This window comes from Poecilia mexicana, unplaced genomic scaffold (genome assembly GCF_051168715.1).
Source record: "Poecilia mexicana isolate PSO_F unplaced genomic scaffold, ASM5116871v1 scaffold_11, whole genome shotgun sequence".
Classification (NCBI taxonomy): domain Eukaryota; kingdom Metazoa; phylum Chordata; class Actinopteri; order Cyprinodontiformes; family Poeciliidae; genus Poecilia; species Poecilia mexicana.
The window spans coordinates 23,591,103-23,610,905 of record NW_028263380.1 but is presented as its reverse complement, the minus strand read 5'-3'; the positions used below and the strand labels follow the sequence as shown (position 1 = coordinate 23,610,905).

Below are 19,803 nucleotides of genomic sequence, written 5' to 3'. Positions count from 1 at the left end.
TTATTTGCTAAATCTCTTTACTATTCTTCTCCTGCCAAAAACAACATTTATGTTCAAACAGACCTCATGTCTGTTTGAACATAAATGTCATCTCAGTGTAGCAAGTCTTAACAATGCATTAGTGCTCCAGAAGGCAAAGAAAAAATAACCACCAATAATTAAGAATTAAGCTCACTTTCTTTTTGGGGGGATATATTTTTAGCTGGACGTTACCATGTGTCTAATAAGAGGTAATATTAAAACGATCAGATATTTAAATGTTTAAAGTTTAAGGGGAAAAAAATGTCATATACATATTGAACAGGTTTAGGAGACACAATGTTTTCTTCATTACTGTCATAGTAAATTGTATTTCTGTTCAAATGATTTGATATTTCTGTGATAATTATTACTGTTTGTTTGGTTTTTTTTTTCAAATGTACAAGTTTACTTTGGTACAGTCACACAATGTTCAATATACCAAAGTAAGAAATGTCAAATTATCACTGTTCAGCCATGAGTCAAAAAATAAAATCAAAACCAACACAGCTGCCAAGTGAACCCAGTGCACAGTAGAGGATGGAGCGATAAAATAATGACAATGTTATGTTAAAACTTGTAACCTTTAATGTGCAGCTCAGTTTAGTCACTCTCTGAGGAGCCATACAGCTAAATGTCTAGACCACAGGAACAGTGGGAGAGGGAAGGAAAAACAAGATGAAACAGAATTTAGGTGGTGAATTAATGAATGAGAGAATATTGGAGATTTGGGAGGGAAAGGAATTAATAGCTTAGGAAAAATTATCAAAAGAATGTTGACTGATGAGTTTTTCATGGAGGTAATGTAGAGCGTGCAGAGAAAGCAGTGTGTGGCCCTTGATGCATGCACCTGTACATGTAGCCTGATGTATGCACACAGAGAACAGCTGAGTGCATGTCTGAGGAAGGGTGGAATTGTGGGATGCAGCAACAATAGGTCCTGACAGCTCGCTGTGGCACACCCTCGCCTGTCGGCTGCCATCCCTGTGGGAGCTCGGTGTGTGTTTCTGTCTGCGCACATGTGCTCCTGTGTGTGTGAAGCGACACACACAGCTTGTGACAATGATCCAAAGCGAAGTGAAGTCTGACTCACCTCCGCTTCAGTGGCGGACGCTCTGAGCCGACACCAAACACTGGGGGAGTCCTGCTCACTACGCCTCAATGGGGCAATACCTTCATCCAGCCATTCCTTTCCTGTTCAGTGCATCTCTCTGTGTCTGTGGGTTGTATTCTAAATTCACCAAGACAACCTTACCTTACCTTCTTCATTTTTTTAAAAAAAGTCTCACCAAGTAAAATTTTGCAACAACAAAAAAAAACTTTACAAATTCAATGTTGTCTTGTTTCTAACCAGCATGTCAAAGTTGTTGAAAGTAAATGGTGAACAGATTTTAGACAAAGATGTTTGTGATACCTGAATCTGACACAAGAGGTAATTTAAGTAGAATCAGATGAATCAAGCCAAATTGTCTCTGTTTTTGTTTTAGCTAAATTTGAACAGCAGTTAGCCACACTAAAAAGGTAGATGTATATTTTTACAATAGGGACAATTACTGAAAATGAATGCCCCTGATCTATGAATGTATTTTAAGGTATTTAAACATGTTTAATAGGATTGACAATAAAGTGGAGTTTTCTGTAATTATTCAGAGAATTTTAATTAAAGCCAGTAACAATGATTTCCACTAAGCAGTTGCCACAGGATTAATGACATTATAGATGTCATTTCTGATGACACTGACTGAGAAAAATATCATTTTTCACCGACCTGCATGAATCACCCCTACACACTGTGAAATTAGAGCTTGTTCAAGACTTCATCCTTCCATCACTTTCAGACAATGCAGATTATTCAGTTTGTGTAGTAAGTGTATGATGACTAAAGAAGTGAACAGTGTTTAATGTTGGAGCCATCAGAGCCGCAGTCTAAAATACTGAGATGTTCACATCCACCAATTAGAAACACAGCTAAACTTTTTGCTGACTAGAGATCAAAGGATGTTCCTGGGATTTTGTATTTGTTTCCTCCAGTCTAACCTCCTCTATAAACTACAGTATCCTGCCATTAATCCAAAAACAATGGACATTCTCAGCCTTTGTATAATATGCTGTCTTTGAACTCTTTCCAAGTAGGTTTTCAGGTTTAATACCTGATAATGTCGGCATTAGCCAACAATTTAGGATGACACAGCTGCGTGTATTTACATGAGCCATATGGTTAAGATGTGAAAATAAACTGTCTTCACTGCTTGTGTTAAGCAGGGCACATTAAACACCAGATGATACATTTAAGTGGTGTGTCACACTGGCTCTGTTAGGAGCCCTTTATCTTTCAGCCAGACAGATAATATTAAACATTCACAAAAACAACAACAGTAGAGCAAGTGAAATGAAGTCACAGGTTCCACACAAAAACACATTTCCAGGATTAGACAAAATGTTCGTAAAGATCAACTACAATATATATAAATGATATAACTGTGTTTCAATCTTGAGAGAAGATATTCTGCTTTGAGTAAATAAGGTAAAGGAACTCTCTAGAAGTGCCATTTTACACATCTTTTCGTTATCATATGTAGTATAATCTACAACTCAGCCAGGCTGCTTGTGGTCATCATGGAGAAAACAATAAAACCAATACTCAGACAAAGGCAGAGAATAAAATGGTCATTAAATAATTTAGCTGAAACATGTGCGGGTTTCAGACAGCATCTTATACCATTAACTAACCTTGTGCTTCACTATGCAGATGCTTTGTCTGCACTGATGAAAATGTACTTGCCTCCTCATGCCTAAGGCTTGAAGTGGCTCCAACAGCAGGACAATCTGATCCCTTTTTCAGATTACTTCTATTAAAAATGATTTTGTTAATTTGAGACACTGATGGACTATTTCCAGAGAAGAGGTATGATGCAGCAGTGTACTGCACAAAAATATACAGTACACAACACAAAATGGTGTGATTTGTTTGACAAAATGTGCTTTTCTTTAAGTTTAAGCCAATATAAAAACATTTTAAACACCCCATCACACACAGCAGAGGGACATGAGTTCAGGAAAATGTCTCTAGCATAAATTTAGCTAGTGAACAAAAGGGCTGACATTGGAGGATTTCAGCTGCCAACCTGGTTAATTAAAAAGCTGTGTCTAGATTTTTTATTATTAATCATTGTTTTCAAAGCCTTTCAATTAAGAAATGTTGTTGATCACTGAGCATTCTTCTTTGCATCACTCACCAAAGGCCCCAAAGTCAATATTTAAGTTTGGCTCGGGGACATAAAGACTTCCCTGGGAGAGCTGATGCCACACCTGACTGGGCAAACCTAAAACAGATGTTAAACAGCTTCTGCTCTTTAATAGCAGCTGAGATCAGTGCAATTTCATGCAGATATGCAAATTATCACCTCTTTTGCCTTCATGTTCATGCTCTGTTTGGTTCATTATGATTTTGTTGTGCAAAACGTGATGAGGATACCTCCAGAATATGTTAGATTTTATGCTCCCTCAAAAAATGAAGTGAAAATGTTACCTTGAAGCAACGGGTGCATGTCAAGTCCTGTGATGTTCAAATCAGCCAGTGAACTGTCAGTTCTTGTAGTCACCATTGTTGATGGAGGGGGAATGGGCAGATGTAAAAAAGTGAGTGACTTATGGCATTTCATCTTGGTTACATTGTTCACAAATAGAAATAGTTGTGGGTTAAAGTGACCAGATGTCAGAAATGAAAACAACAAACTGTCTATTATATTCTTTAAAACATCTTAAATTTTAGGATTAAAGAAAATGTGAATATGGTACTAACAAAGGGCACAGTTCTTGCAGGTCTGTTATTGTGGCTAATGTCTAAATATATGTTGGCTTATAACACAGTCTTTTTAAGCATGAATTATGACAATGATGAGGTTGAATTTTATTGGCATGAATGTCTACTACACACAATTAATACATAAGAAAGACCAGTAGAAGAAAGGATTTGATGTCCTTTTTAAACAGGTTTTCTCATTTTCTGCTTCCATGCAGGCTGCACAGTGGCACAGTTTGAAGGTCATGCATTCAAGTCAGTAGTGTTTCTACATGGAGTTTGCACATGCAGGTTCTTTTTTGACACTACGGCTTCCTCCGACAGTCCAGACTATTAGGTTAATTGCTCTCTCTAAATTGTCCTTAGATGTGTGTGTGTGTGTGTGTGTGTGTGTGTGTGTGTGTGTGTGTGTGTGTGTGGTTGCATTGTTGTGTGTCTCTGTGATGGATTGGCGCCCTGTCCAGGGTCTACCCTGCTTCCCTCGCTATGACTAAAATTAGATAATGGATGTGCATGTGGTGCTGTTTATCATGCATCAAGTGTTGTCCAGGATGATATTCAGAATTAGCAATAAGATGGAAAATCCAATAAGTGAATGGACAAATGAAGGTATTAAGCTAACAGCCATAGAGAGCAGAATGATCTTAGCTTTTGGTGTCAACTCTGAGCAGCAGCTACTGAAACACAGGTTGAGTAAGAATCAAAACTTTGACACAAAGAAAAATATATTTAGTAGGGCTAAAACTGAACAAAATGCTTGTAACTCTTGAAAACATTGGGAGGCCATTCTTTAGAGAATTACTCTCCCTAAACAAACTGCATGTTCTTTTATTCACTTTTTGAATAAACTGAGGGTGCATTTGTTTTTCGAAAATTGAACCATTAATAAATGGCAACAGGAAAAAAAACAATAAATTTGAATTTCCAAAGCAGGATGTCACCAAAAAGATGTATATTTTAAACACCTATAAAAGAAAAAGGCCTCATAATCAATTTATTTTATGGTTTCAGTTGTCTGTGTTTTTTATTATTATTATTTATTGCTTTTGGTTGTTGTGTTTTATTTTGGATATTTAAAACATTTTAACGTTCCAGTGTTAAGAGTTATTTACAACATTAAAGTTCATTGGTCTTTGAGAGGATGAACTTACATTATTATCAATTATCAATATATTACTTAAAAATTCTCAAAACAACAATATTTTTATTTATCACAATAATTTCTGGGACAATTTATCGTCAAGCAAAATGTGTTATTGTTACATAAAACAAACAACCATCCACACATTCATACATACGGACAATTTAAAGTACGCAGTAAAGTTAGACAAGGCTGAGGTTGATGTGACTGTGGGAGGAAAGTACCTGATGAGAACCCATACATGCAGAAAGTCTCCAGGCTGGGATTTGAACCCAAAACCTATTTGCTGCAAGGCAACAGAGCAATTGCTGCACCATTCATCTGTAAAATTACCAGAAGAAAAATGATCCGCTCAGAGGAGACAGATGTTGGCAGTGACCCAAAGCAAGGCTTCATTAAGGTGCCACGGGCCCTGAGGCAAACAATGTTGCCCCTTCAAATTGTGTCTCATCCAACCTATGCAAAGGCTGCACAAAGGCCAGCTTCACACTGGTAGAATGTCATGTGTTGTGCTTCAGAGCATGCTACATGTGGTCCTTCCACAGCTGTGTTTGCTTATTAAATCAATGGAAACCTCGCAGAATTCGTCATTGTCAGTTCAAAACAACGCTGAACCGAGTTAATGAGTGATAAACTCACCAGACTGTATAACAATGCTAGACAGCCCTCACTATCAAAGTATGTTGAGAGAAAATAGATAAGCTTTGTTTTGATGGCTGCCTTCATGAGAGGAGACTGAGTGCTGAGACAGACTCCAGCTTCTCTGTAACCTTGGAGAGGGGAAGTGGGTGGAAGGAGTAAATTAAAGAATGCCCAAGGACAGTTTGGCTACTGAAGCTTGAACAGAGTCCTGCTTTTCATGTGTAACATATCTATTTTTCTCTATTTAGAAATGCTACATATTTCTGTTGCAAGTTAAAATGACTTTGTTGAGCAAGTCTAAATAAATTTGTGATCATTACCTGACTTCTCATGTTAAATCGTAGGATTTAAATCCAAGATCTAACCTTCCATTGGCTCTTACAACATCCAGAATTTCTCATTTTAGTCTCGTTTCAAACTGCTTTACATCTTAAAATTAATCAGGCGGCTTCAGGTTTCCCCGCTGAGAACCTGGAGCCCCAGCAGGAAAAGTTCACAGGAGAAAATAGGAGAGGAGAGACTCAGAAAAAAAGGAGAGCCCGAAGGAGGCGTCACCTTCGTTTTCCATTACTGACCTGAATCAATACGGCTAAAAATAAAACCAGCAGGACCCTGATCCTGTTGCATTTGCAGATGACCGCACAGGCCGAGTGTCACATCAGATGCGACTTGAATTATCCGACCTGTGTTTATTTATGTGGAACTCAAGCTGCTGCCTGCCAAACAGTGAGTGCTTATGTTTGGGGTTTTTTTCCCACTCGGTCAAAGTGTCTCCATCGCTTTCTTTATGCTGCTAAACCTATGTATGCTTCATGTATAGATGCTTTCATAGAGCACCTTGCAAAAGTATTCATATTTAACTGTTATTTTTTTTCATGTTACAATCACAAACCTCTGTGAATTTATTTACATTTTTACATGACAGATGGTGGAAGGACAATGACACATCTTCCAGAGTATTTGGGATTTGTTGCAGGTATTTGATAAAGTCATCAAAGTGTATTACTTTCTCGAGGTATAACGACAAAAAAAACCAAAAATATTTTGAGATTTTTGGGAACCTGAAATGAGGTAGGTAGGTAGGTAGGTAGGTAGGTAGGTAGGTAGGTAGGTAGGTAGGTAGGTAGGTAGGTAGGTAGGTAGGTAGGTAGGTAGGTAGGTAGAGGCTTATTTTTGCACTTCAAATATGGGGAATTTTGGTCTAATATCTGCTGGGATACTGTTATAGTTCAGTCTTTCAGCATATCAGACAGAGGTTACATCCCCCTCTTTTGTGTGATGCTTTCTATTAGTGCCTGTTTCTGCAGAAGCATTGCCTTTCAGACCCCAACTTGAAGGTGCTGAGACAGAGATGTGACTCTCTGCCTGACAGCCTTTCTGAGTGAAAGTCTTGCTGTCTGAGTGATGACTGCTAGACACCAGCCTTACTGTAACTGGAAGATAATCGAGTGTAATAAGAGGCAGTGATAGTTCAGTTAAATGGCAGACTGCGGGAAACACAGCTGAGGGAAACAATAAAGTCCAGAAATACCAAACCAACAATGATACTGCAGCATTGCCGAGATAATGGAAAGACCTAAAACAGGAAAGACTATGATAGAACACAATTGGCTTTGCTTTTCTAATCGCTTGTGTTGTTCTCTGCAGAGCGCCAGGAGGAAGAGACGCATGACAAAGCGAGGCTGGGAAGTGAAAGTGACACAAATAATGCCGGGTCAACTGTTGACCAGTATTTACTGTAACGTTTCTCCCTCCGTCTCTCAGTGACCTCCCTCTTTTACCCCTGATCTATTTTTAGCGGCAGACGCTCGCTCTCAGGGATAATATTAGAATAGATGTGGCTCAGAAGAAACACAGCAGGAGCTATTCTGCAGGCAGTAAGCTGGAGGAAAGGGGTGGTGTCTAGTCACTTGGACTGTTTTAACGAGCTTTGTCATGCTGGTTACCTCTGAGGCTTGCAACATTTCTTCTTCTATTCAATAGTACTTTTATGCTATCTGTGGTGTTTGCCATATTGTGGTGTTTGGACATAAGAAGGTAAATGAAGACTGAACACCTGTCTTCAGTTTTGTTGAGGGTGACGGTGCTCAATAAGAAATCCTGAGTCTCCATTCTTCAAAATGGCTGCTGCTGTACTGAGTATCAAAACAAGAGCTTCTCATTATAGTTTTCATAATCATGTCTAAATATGTTATGCATTACAATTTTATTTTGAATACCTCAAAAGAACAAAAGAAGATTCAGAACATTCTCTGACATGAATTTGTTCACATTACACCAATCAGACATTCATTTTTGGTAATATTTCAAGCAGATGAAGAAAAAAGCTTTAATCACACTAAACTGATATGTTTTTAAGTTTTTAACTTTTCTTGCTAAGCAACAAACAAAAATGATTAAATCAAAGTTCATTTTTCAGCCACGTTGAGGTCTCATCATGCTGTTGGCAATCTACAAGTCCAGGTTAATTAATATAGTTGCAATCAGACTTTCTGTTTGTAACCACTGAAGATGTTTGAGCTTGATACTGTGTGCATCCTTGCATGAATTCACATTCTTATGAAGAAGTAGTGTCTGGCTAAACATGGAGGAAACAGAAGATGGGCAACATTACCACAAAAACTATAAATACCTAAGAATACCTGTAGATTTTTTTCCCAGTAGAACCTTCCTGCATAGGAATATATAATTCAAAAAGGAAGAGTATGATGCCTTATGCATCATACTCTTCCTTTTTGATGGAAGAGTATGATGCATACTCTTCAAAATGTGCATGTGAAGACAGGACACTACAGCTGCATGCTCCACATAATGGAAACTGACAATACACACATTTGTGTGTACACAACAGTGTGTTCAATTAGAATTTTGAAGTCATTTCAAGTTCCATTTTTAAAAAATCAACTGAATGCCATGTTACGGAAGCGCCTTTTTTTTAAAAATGTGGTTTCTGACCTTAACCTGAATCCAATATAGATAATATGCACATAAAAAACAGGGTCAAATGCAGACATTCACTATTCATTTAAATATTTGTGATCTGTGTAAAAACCAACAAAAATGTTTACCAGCTGCATATTTTTAACAAACCAGTTCACACTTTGACAATCTTGAAAACTCTAGATCAGAGCAGTAAAAAGGTGCATCTTTTGGCAGACAACTATCTGGAAATGAAACGATCAAAATAAGAAAAGTACAAAATAGCAAAACATCAAAATGACCTCCAGCAGATCCCTGTTATATTTTCCTTTTAGATAACTTCTTATGCTATGTTCAAGCAGAATCAAATGCTTTACCTAATAACTTACATATTTGGTGATGAGTTCAATCCCTATAGAGTTAAAACATTTCTTTTAATGTACAGTAAAAAATAGGTTTTGCACCTTCAGTGCAGCAAAGTAACAAATCCTTGCGTTTTACACACAGGAACAAAAATGTGGATAAAAATCTAAGTACTTTCAGTTAGATCTCTGGGCAGGTATATGATGTAAAAAACATAATCTATGAAGTCACCCTGTAATAGCGCGTTCTATTTGCTCATTCAGTTTAATTTTTAAACATGAAAAAAAGAAGATGCTGAGCACATTGTTCATATAGTATGATTTTATCTACTCATAACACTGCAAATAGGGAGAAGAGAGCAGAGGAGAGATAGGGAGAGAGCCAGAGGAGACGAGAAAACCCACTTATGAAACTAAAAAAGGGAAGAAAAAAACCCCACCAGCATGTATTTGACTCTTCACACCTCAACCCTCTATCCCCAAAAAGCCCTCTGTGTCATTCCACAGCAGTCACCACTAATACACCTCCCCCATCCTCAACATCCTCCATCCAGCCAGCTCAATGACAACCAAAGGTCACATTGTCCTTCCTTTTATTTATTGAAATCCTCCAGCTGCCTCCATTTGTTATCATAAAGGACCTGATGAGGCTTTGATGGTGCATTAACAGACAGGCTTTGGGTGGGGGTTGATGGTCCACTGCTACAATGTGTGTGTCTTAATATATGAGCATGTGAAGACAGGACACTACAGCTGCATGCTCCACATAATGGAAACTGACAATACACACATTTGAAGGGGCGACCACACTTTACTTTGACAGCAGTTTGAAGTCAGTCTGTTGGATCTTAGTGTTTGTTGTGAAAAGGTCTCTAAATCATAAGTTTATATTTTGTGAGGACAAATTTTACAATTGAAACATGCAAACACTTTAATTTTTCTGCAGTTCTTAAGATTTTTTTTTTTTTGATGTTCAGGCTTTGTCCTTGCAAAGACAAATACTTAACTAAGGCTTTTATATTATCTAAAAAGCTTTTTAGATGTTTTCACTTGCATTTTTGAAAACTGATCTTTTAAAATGAGCTCTAAGTCTTTGAGGTCAGAAAACCTCCTTCCCATAACTTTATCTTTAGCTCTCTCCACAGATTTTAGGCCCTAAACTGTCAGTAGTTTGTGTTTCAATGCATACTATATTTCATTTGGCAATATACAAAGCCAGTGGCACAAACGTTTATATAAACAGGATCAGAGGAACTGACTGATATCTTCTTGATTCAAAACAGCACCTTAGACTTCAAATGGATATGATTCTAAAAAAATAAAGACATATTTTTCAATAGGTATACTCAATAAGTGTTTTAAAGCTTTTCATCTCCTTGAGATGGCAGATGCTGCTCAATAGTGAAGCTATTATACAGTTTGGCCATGACAGTATGCCTTTCAGCCAGATTTATTCATGACACACATTATTACAACATTCAAAATGTTATGTTGGGAGGCCTAAAAACTGTTTATGCCGAAGTAGATGTGTGGCGGAGAACCTTGAAAGCACACTGTTGTCCCAAGGTTTCCTGATCTGGCTTTAAAAGAAGTCAGATGGTGGAAAACAGCACATAACTGAGAGACAATTAATCATTTATTTTCTTTTTCCAACATTAACATTTGGCACAAATGTGCCTTCTGAACAGCTATCCCTCATATAAAAGCACATGGCTTAAAGCCTAGCAGGAGAAATTCTCTCAAAACTATGATCTTGATGAGTGTGCAAGACTCCAACAGCTTAGCAGAGCAAATATAAAAGTAGGGAAAGTCTGCAGGATACAGTCTACAAAACCTGGAGATTTTATATCTGCAAAATGTCCAGAGTCTTGCATGGTGAAGACTGTCCCCTCCCAAAGCTTGCATGAAGTTTCTGATCATTTACCAGGTTAACAATGAGCATTTAAGTGCAGGAAGAGGTAACATGTGCTACTTTATTTAATAGCAAACATCAACTTCTTTGGCTGAGAGAGAGAGAGAGAGAGACAGAGAGAGAGAGAGAGAGAGAGAGAGACAGAGAGAGAGACAGAGAGAGAGAGAGCTTCCTTCACAATCAAGCTTTAATACATCCTGGCCAAATGTTAGCAATTGGATAATATGAGATCCAATCGTTAAAAACTTAAACAGCCTCCAGTAACCAATCCATTTTGAACAGCTGAGTAACCGGACCTTCTGTACAAAGCTAAGTGTAGAACAAGGGACTGGTTCCTAAAGAGGAATATGACTGAAAGCATTCAAATGCAAAAGAACTCTGATAAGGTACCTCATGTGATGTCAGAAGAGCGATGTGCACATGGAAGCTTCTTTAGAAGGGTATCAAATAATCATTTACAAGAAAATGGAACCACTGACCGGGAAACACTGCTATAGGTAGCAATCTATATGTAAAGTGAGTTGAATTGATTTTATAGAAAGTTTCAGGTGCAACTAATCTGTGCAAAATCCAAGCCTCATCAGCTGCGTGCAGCTGAAACCAGCAGCGACTCAAAAGACTCAAGAACTCAACCTAAAGACACACAACCAAGACAAAAAGAGAGCTACAGTTTGCCATGTTTCCCAGCGAAGATGAACCGACGGATGCCGGTTAAATAAAGTTAATGAATAAAACTAGGATCTTCAATCAGTAGCAGAGAATAGTGTGTGAGCAGTTTCCACCTTTGACTTTGCAGAATTGACCTACATGCACAGAGCGTTTAAGGCTCACACCTGAGTTTACCCAGCCAGGTTCTGAGTCATCCTGTTAGAGTCAATCACCGAGCCTCCCTCTTATAACCCGGAGTGTCAGTGAATGCGTGTGTGTGTGTGTGTGGGGGGGGGGTGCACCCTGTATCTTCGATATATTACGTCGCTGCATGACGCACAGTAGAGAGAAAGGAGGGTAGGATGGAGGGAGGAAGGACTGGAAGGAGAGAAGGGGTGAGAGCGAGTGGAAGATGGAAGGAGGAGACAGGAAGGGGAGGAAGGAGGGGGAATTTTCTCAGACACCCAGCATGGAATGACCTTAGCGGCGTGTCAAGGCGGAGGTCTCTCTCCATCCCTCCCTCTTTCTCCTTGTCTGTCACAGAGAAGCGCGCGCCTTGGCCGCATGTCCGGTGTCATCCATGTGGAGAGGAAAAACGTCAAGCGGTATCTTATTCTGCTCACATCGCTGCCGCCTGTCTGTCCAGCCTCTCCCCTCCTCACAAACACCCCAAAACACACGCACGCACACTGAGGTGCTACAGTAATTCCTACAGTAAACTATAAATTCACTGCACCCAAAAAAGACAGAAAAAAACCCTCTTCTGTAGCCCCAACTCGCTGCAAACCAACTCTAGGGATATAATAAACGTGTATTTCACTTCTTTAAAAATGAATTCCTCAGCCTTTTCATTCTCTCAGCGCACCCATCCATCCATCCATCCATCCATCCATCCACATGGTAGAATAGAAAGCGGCGTGTCCTTACTGATCGTCCGGGATCCAATGCAGCCCATGTTGTCTTACAAAGGCTCGTACAGCTCAGGGAGAATAAAATCCATCCGTCCAGCGGGCATTTCTCCGCTGATCTCTCCGTGCGCTTTCCCCTCTGCTCCGCGTCTCTCCACTCTTGTCTCCCTCTCTGTCCCTCTCTCCTCCGTATGTGAGAAGCGGGGAGAGTGTATGCGTGTCATCCGCGTCGCTCCCTCTCTTCCTCCCTGTATACCGTCGTCACACAGACACACACACGCACACCCCGGTCTCCTGTCTCCTGCCGTGGCACGTTTGCACAAACACACTTTACGTGCATGAACACATTGTCAAAAATTCAAGTAACTTCAGCAAAAAAAAAAAAAAACATGGGTGCCCACGCTGAAAGTGAATTCATTAATTGTTCTAAAATCCAGATGCTTACATGTTTCAGATCAAACTATCAAATTAGTTTGATCAACTTTAACAACTTTCTCTCTAATGAGAAGAGAGATGCATAATAGGGCAAAAGCTGTCAAACACATTCAGGCCCCATGTGAAAATATTTGCCCCCCAAACCTAATAACTGATTTCATCACCGACTCTCATCAGGCGAAATGACAAGGAGTCTTTTAAATCGATGTGAAGGAGTTTTCAAGCATGAACTACCTGTTTATGAGCAAACCACAGCATCTAAATTTAGACTTTTTTTTTGACAGGACCTTAAAATCTTTATTTTGTTTCTTGAGTTATGAGGAGGAGGAATTATTGATGTGCTTTGGCTCATTATCTTACTCCATAACATAATGTGTCACCACTTGATTTTCACACATAATCCTTCAAATTTTTCTGGTAGAAAACAAAAATAATGTCTTTCTTCTGGTCCAGTTAACTCATATACTTAGAAAAAAAAATTAACTCTAATTTGTTCATCTCAAATGATGACACTGTAGTTAAGCTTGGTCTGCAGCATGAATCTTAAGTTGTGTCTTAAACCTCATCTGAGATGAAAGTTTCAGAGTTTTGTTTTAATGCATTCCCTCCTACAAATAATTTACTCATTATTCCAGCTCATGTTAGGATTCAGTTGAACCACTGCTTTCACAGAAGACATAACTGAGTTCAAAGGTTAAAGAATGCAAATTGTTTTTTTTTTCAGTGTGATTAAAAACAATTGAAGCAGGGATAGCAGAATAAATATGGTTTGTGTTCAGTTGAGATGTTTTATTCTGTTGTGTTGACCTGGGCCTCTGCTTCCATGATACGTCAAAAACGCTGACTGTCAAAGAGGTCTATGAGCTAGCCTCATCCTGTGCTACTGTCCAGCAGCCTTGACTATTTGTTGTCAAGGCAACCTGCATGGATGCCGGATTGAATAGGCCTTCTGTCTGTGCCCAGGACAGAAAACAAAGGATACATGAACTGGTTTGCTTGTGTCTTTTAAAGACAGCACCAGCACGATTAAAGCTACCAGCCACAGATTTCTGTAAAAATAACTCAAATCTACTTTAAAATATAGTTTGACATCTTTTCAACAACAGGCCATGGATAGATTTTATATTGTTGTGGTGTTTTGTTGTCTGTCATTGTTAATAAATACAAAAATCGAAACTCCCAAAAAAGAAGTTTACATGCACAGATCACAGAAAGCATCAAGCATCAGACATGTTTTGAGAAAGTTCAATTTACCCCTTTATTTGCATGTTTTTGTCAAAAAGTGACAGGAATAGGAGAAAAAAGGTGTTTACTTGTAATATATGCAGCTGTAGTAAAACATTTTACCCATATGTGAGGACACTGCATGGATTTCAGACCAAAACACCAACAAGTTAGGGAAAAGTTAGTGAAGACATACAGAGCAACCAGAATGGCTAGATATATATTTTTTTTAATGTTTGGAGCCAAGTTGTTTTGAAAACAATCTATCTTTGCTTTAAGTGGTAAGGTTGAACTTCTTGCAACCCAAATGATGCAGAATCTGTTTAAATCTGTCAAAATGTTCTAATCTGAAAAAGTTTGCTAATGCCAGAGGATATGTGTAATTCTGATGTCTATTAAACCTTTGTCAACCTAAATAAACCAGATTTAGTAGTTTTCTTTAGTGTTCCTGTGGCAGTGGATCAAATCACCACTCCTATGTGTTTTAAGCCCAATATCAACTGAATAAACCCAATGAACTTTGAGCAAGAAGTCTGCAGGCACTTATAACTGATCACAGGGAGCTTTAAAGATGGATTTTCTTCAACAATGTTGCAATTACTACACTGAAATCTGCAGCACCTGCCAAATTAAGCTTACATCAGGAGAAAATTAACCTTTTATTAAACTTTGCTAACATTAAGGCTCGCTTGCATTAACTAATCTCTCTTTCTTTTTCTTTTTTCCTCCTCCTCTTCTCAAGCTGCACAACACACATAAATGCAGCAGGCTAGCCAACTCAGATAAAGAATAGTAGAGGACAGTTCATGTTTTACTGCAGACTCAGTTCCACTAACGTCCTTGAGCTCTATGTTTTTTATGGATTCATCTGCTGATTTAAATCCACTCATGTTAAACATGTCAGCTTGGTTCTGACAGCTCCATGCATTTACTCTCCGGATTTATATTTATCATCCCTGGAGGATCTGGAAGTTTTATTCCACTCAAGTAACAGTGAGTAAGTGTTGATATGAGCAATATCTGATGCATGTAATATGTATGACGCTGCTGTCTGTTCAAGTCTGCAGCTGAGCTTTCCACTTATTCCTTTCTCTCTTTCTCTAACAAGCTGTTCCCCTCCTTCAAACATCCCTGCTTTCGCCTCCTCTCTGCCTCCCCAGCTTCCCCTCTTCATCTAACACAAAATGAAAACACACTGATTCAGCTGCCGGGATCTGGCGAGGAGAGACGGCTGCTGCTCCCGATTCTATTAACTCGGATCTCCATTTCAGACGGGGAGCAGAAGCACACCTCTTGACTTCACACTCAATAAATTCACACAAATGAGCTGCAGCCGTGTTGCACAAGCTCTTAGAATGAATTTTCATCCAGTAACAAAATGCGTAAAATTTAATTTTCTTCTGTTTTCCACCCTTAAAACATAGCATATGTTGAATAACAAAACTGCTTTGGTCTAAATTAGGTGGTAGGTTTTTTTCAGGTTATCAAGTTGATTCAAAGTTGTTAAGAATTCTTAATATCTTTAATTAATTAAAAAAAATAAGACATCTTAATCAAGCAATCCCCAAATGAGAAAATATAATTCAAGCACAATTAAACAGATTCATATTGAGAAATAATTGTTTAAGAGTGCCACACTTATTGCCTCCCCCTGGTGTTAATAACTTGCATAACCTTCTCTTAATATGGCAACAATTTGTCTTCAGCTATAATAATTCACAAGGTTGGAACATACAGAGATGTTTAGAATGTAATTTTGTTGATTTAGTTGAATAGTTTGAAAGTTCTAACGACAAATAATTGTCAGCATTCTGGGAGAGACCCCAGGATATAATGAAATGTTAAGGTTCCCAGAGCCTTTGAGAGGAAAAACAGGCCAACAGCATCATAGATCCTCCACCAACACACTTTCTTTTCTTACACCACCTCCAGTCAAACTGCTGGAGATGTGGAGATTTGTTTACATCCTTTACCATCCTGTTTACTGCATGTGGTGGGAAGATAGCAGTGAGTCGTTTGTCACAGTTCAAGCTATCTTAAAATGTATAATTATTGCTTTGACTGCAGATATGGACAGGTTTAGGTGAGCATCTCCAGATTTCCCAAACCGAATATCAGGTTTTCTTATCTTAGAGAAATAAACCTCTGTATCAAATCTCTTTTGTACTGTACAGGTTTACCCTACTGCACTGAACAACACACCTTTTTACAAGGGATGCAAATAAGTTGCAAATTAGCTGAGAAGAATTGGTCAGAAAGCAGAAAACTTTTATTAATTACTAATATTTTCTATAAGACATGGTAGAAAAGGCATTGTTATAAAAGAAATCTTTGTGACAATTTTTTCCCCGTTTCACTGTGGCTTACCAACCAGACCTGCCATTAGGATTCTCACAGTCCAGCAGTGTGTCATCCTTCCTGTGTTGTCAGGCTTGTACCAGCGCTGTGAGGTGCTTGACAGATTCTCTGTCCTTGACGTCAGAGAATGGAGACAAAAAAAAAAACATAACCAGCAGCTACTAATTAAATTACAGACCTCAACATTCACAGGTCAGAGTTTAAACTGCGTAGGTTCAGGGGAGCTTTCTGTTACGATTCATCTAGACACTAGGAATCATGTTCATCAGCTTTACTTTACTTCATTTTGTTTGTACTGTTATAGTTAATAAAGAAGCGGAGGAGGCTTTGTGAAATATCAGCCATATGGCGCTTTAGTTTTCCTTTCCAGATCATCCTGATGGCTGAGATAATCACATCCATTCCTAGTGAAGATTAGTTGCTTTCATTTAACAGTAAATTACCCATGAATCCAAACGATGTGACTGCACGAAACATTGCTTTTCAAAGAACTCAAGAAATTCATTATTTACAATGAATATTAATAAACAATCAGATAAATAATCAGAAATATGCCTTCATAAGAAAAATAACACCTATAAAAATAGAAAATTGCTTTAATCTATTTGTTCCAATCAAACCAACAGGAAGGAATACATTAGCAATGATTTTGCAGAAATCCCTGCAAGAGCCCCAAAAACCATCATCTGCAACCACTTATATCACAGAATTAGGATCGGGAGTAGCTGCTGCCATATCTGGATTCAAACTCTTATCAAATCCTGCCTGACAGCAAAAAAAAAAAATATATATATATATATATATATATACTTTGAAACTGTGGAAACCATGACCAGATCATCCTCCAGGCTAAAGAGCACTGAGCCTTCCCAGGTAATTATGAGAACACTGTTCAAAAGCCAGCTTTTGATCGGGTATGAGGGTGCATTAGTGCGCATCGCGGGCTACTCACATTCATGTGAAGCCTATTATTGCTAGTGCGCATTACAGAGTAGAGTGCACAGTTAGAGACAGACACAACAAAGGCTTTTTGACAATTATTTTTTGGCATCAAACATCAATAAACTCTACTTCTTCTGCAGGATCCATTTGAAATATAAATTGCAAAATAATTTATGTAATTAGCTAGCCTTTTAGAAGACTAACAAAATACAGTAATACAAAAAAAAAAGACATCAACATCACAAATGTGAAGTGGAAGTTTATATTACAGTGACTGGAACCTCATAACTTACCAGCCCTTCTGGTAAAGATGAAAAGCCTTAAAATTAAATTGTCTTTTACTATAGAGGCATAACTGCACATTGATCGATTTAGAAAACAATCAAACTTTAATTTATGACCATTTACTCAGGAGTGGGAACTACTAGGAAATTGCAGTTCCACAATCACATGCTCCTCTGTTGTTAATATTTTGTACACCCATTAGTAGTTGGACAGCACTTTGCCTTGTACTATGATTCTTGGCTGAAAAGCCAAAAATAGGAATTGTTGGCTGTTTCCTCTGTACATGACACAACATGCCCATGGAAATGTGCTGCCTATTGGCCAAAGAACACTGTTCCACTTAATGTCCCAGTAACGTTCTGTGAATACAATGTTCACATTTGTGATTTTCTGAAAGAAAATGCTTTTCTTGTTGTTCTTTCCTAAGAGAAGCTTAGAGAACTGATAGGAGACTTTGGGACCTCATGACGCCATTGTTTGCTGCAGGTCTTTAAGAATGGACTTTGGAGATTTTTCTTTCTTACCTTAGCATCCCCAATGTGAGAATTAATTTTTCTCAACTTTCTGAGACATGCTTCTGCAATAAAACATCTTTTTTTTAGGTGGCTTTTATATCTATCTCAGAAAATTACTTCTGACTTAAAAGTCATTAATACCCAAGAGTTCTATTTAAATATCTCTGCATTACTAATCGATATTCAGTGAGCGTTCAATCCATGAGACCTACATGCTAAATGTGTGTAGGATCTTATTAGAACCAAGAATTTTCCACTCTTACCTCTTGAGTGCATTTATGCTTTCTGTACCTGTTTAAGAGAGCAGGTAACAGTCAGACAATGGACTAAAAATGCCCAAGACAGAATGAGTCACTATGCTTTTAGCCCCAAGATGTGGAGCTAATATAAAACCTACGAGGACTTGATGCAGGATGAACTCCTTAACTCATCTGACATGACCTTAAATAATATGAAGACACTAAAGATGCATCTGAAATTCAACATTGCAGGTAAAAACTTACTTTAATTTGACATTTAAAGGGAGATCACCATGACGACGTACTGCAGGTGCTGAGGGGCAATGAAAAAAAGATTTTATATTTGCATATCCAGTCCATTACTCGGCTCAGAGCAAAACTGTTGACTCAGATTTAACAATTTAAAGTAGTTGGAAAGTGGGTGAAAAACACATGGGAGGTTTTCGGTGATGACGACGGGAAAAAAAAGAATAGAGGGGCCTAAAGAAGAATAAGAAAGAGAGGAAGAAACAGGAAGAGCAAGAAAGTGGTAAAATCTAAGCAGACGCCCAGGAGAGAGTGCAGAGATGTAGGGATGAGGGAGAGGAGGGGGTAAAGTCTATGAGTCATGCCTGAAGATGAGGAGCAAGAATTCAAGCAGAGAAAATTTATGGGGAACACGAACTGTTGTAGGAGTAAAAAAAAATGGAGATGGACGGAAAGAGATGCGAAAGAGGAGGAGAGAGGGTTATTTGTATTCCGACTGAGGGAGGAGAGCCAGGTTGAGAAGGAGCTGGAGGAGAGGAGAGGAGAAAATAAACTGGGGAGGTAAAAGTGAGACAGAAGCTGCAAAATAATAGGAACTGACTGCAAGAAATATCTTATGAAGACAAGCACAGTGTTAACTATTTATAGCAGCAATTGTGTGTCTTTGCACGATGCTACAATGTGTGTGAATATATGAATATTTGTACAGATGGTTGTTTGTGTTTGTGTGTGTTGGGAACTATCAGGACAAAAGGTGATACGAGGATCTTCCATAGACAACAGCTGCTCAACTATTGTATTAGTTGCAAAGCAAAAAGTAATTTAACTTATGTGGGAAGCAGTGTCCATTTTTTCATTCTGCAAAGCAAACCGCAGATCCTCAGAGAGATAGAACAATAAAGAATTTGATTCAATATTCAGCTTTGTCAGTAAGGATATTTCTTTTCTGTGCTTCACTAAACCAACCACTATTGTTAAATCCAAACTCTGTCACGTCTTACTTGCTGTGGTTTACATAAAAAATTAAGCTAAAATAGTTGACTCCGATTTAGCTTTAGTTTGTTGAAAACTGATGTAGAAATATTAAAAGTAACCCAACAGGACAGTGAAAAGAGGCCAAATGTACATAAATGCCCTTAAAATAGTTTGAAAATAGCCATATAGGACATCTCTTATTTGTGGGACGCAACATGTTTTCTTTAAGGTC

General features: G+C 38.3%; 1 pseudogene across 1 annotated transcript in view; it reads right to left on the bottom strand.

The window, feature by feature from the left end:
* Nucleotides 1–12,576, bottom strand: part of LOC106919802 (uncharacterized) — a 42,348-nt pseudogene extending 29,772 nt beyond the window's left edge. The window contains exon 1 of the transcript XR_015764581.1: nucleotides 12,372–12,576. The product of XR_015764581.1 is annotated as an uncharacterized LOC106919802 (transcript). The remainder of the gene's footprint in view (nucleotides 1–12,371) is intronic.
* Nucleotides 12,577–19,803: the final 7,227 nt, after the last annotated feature.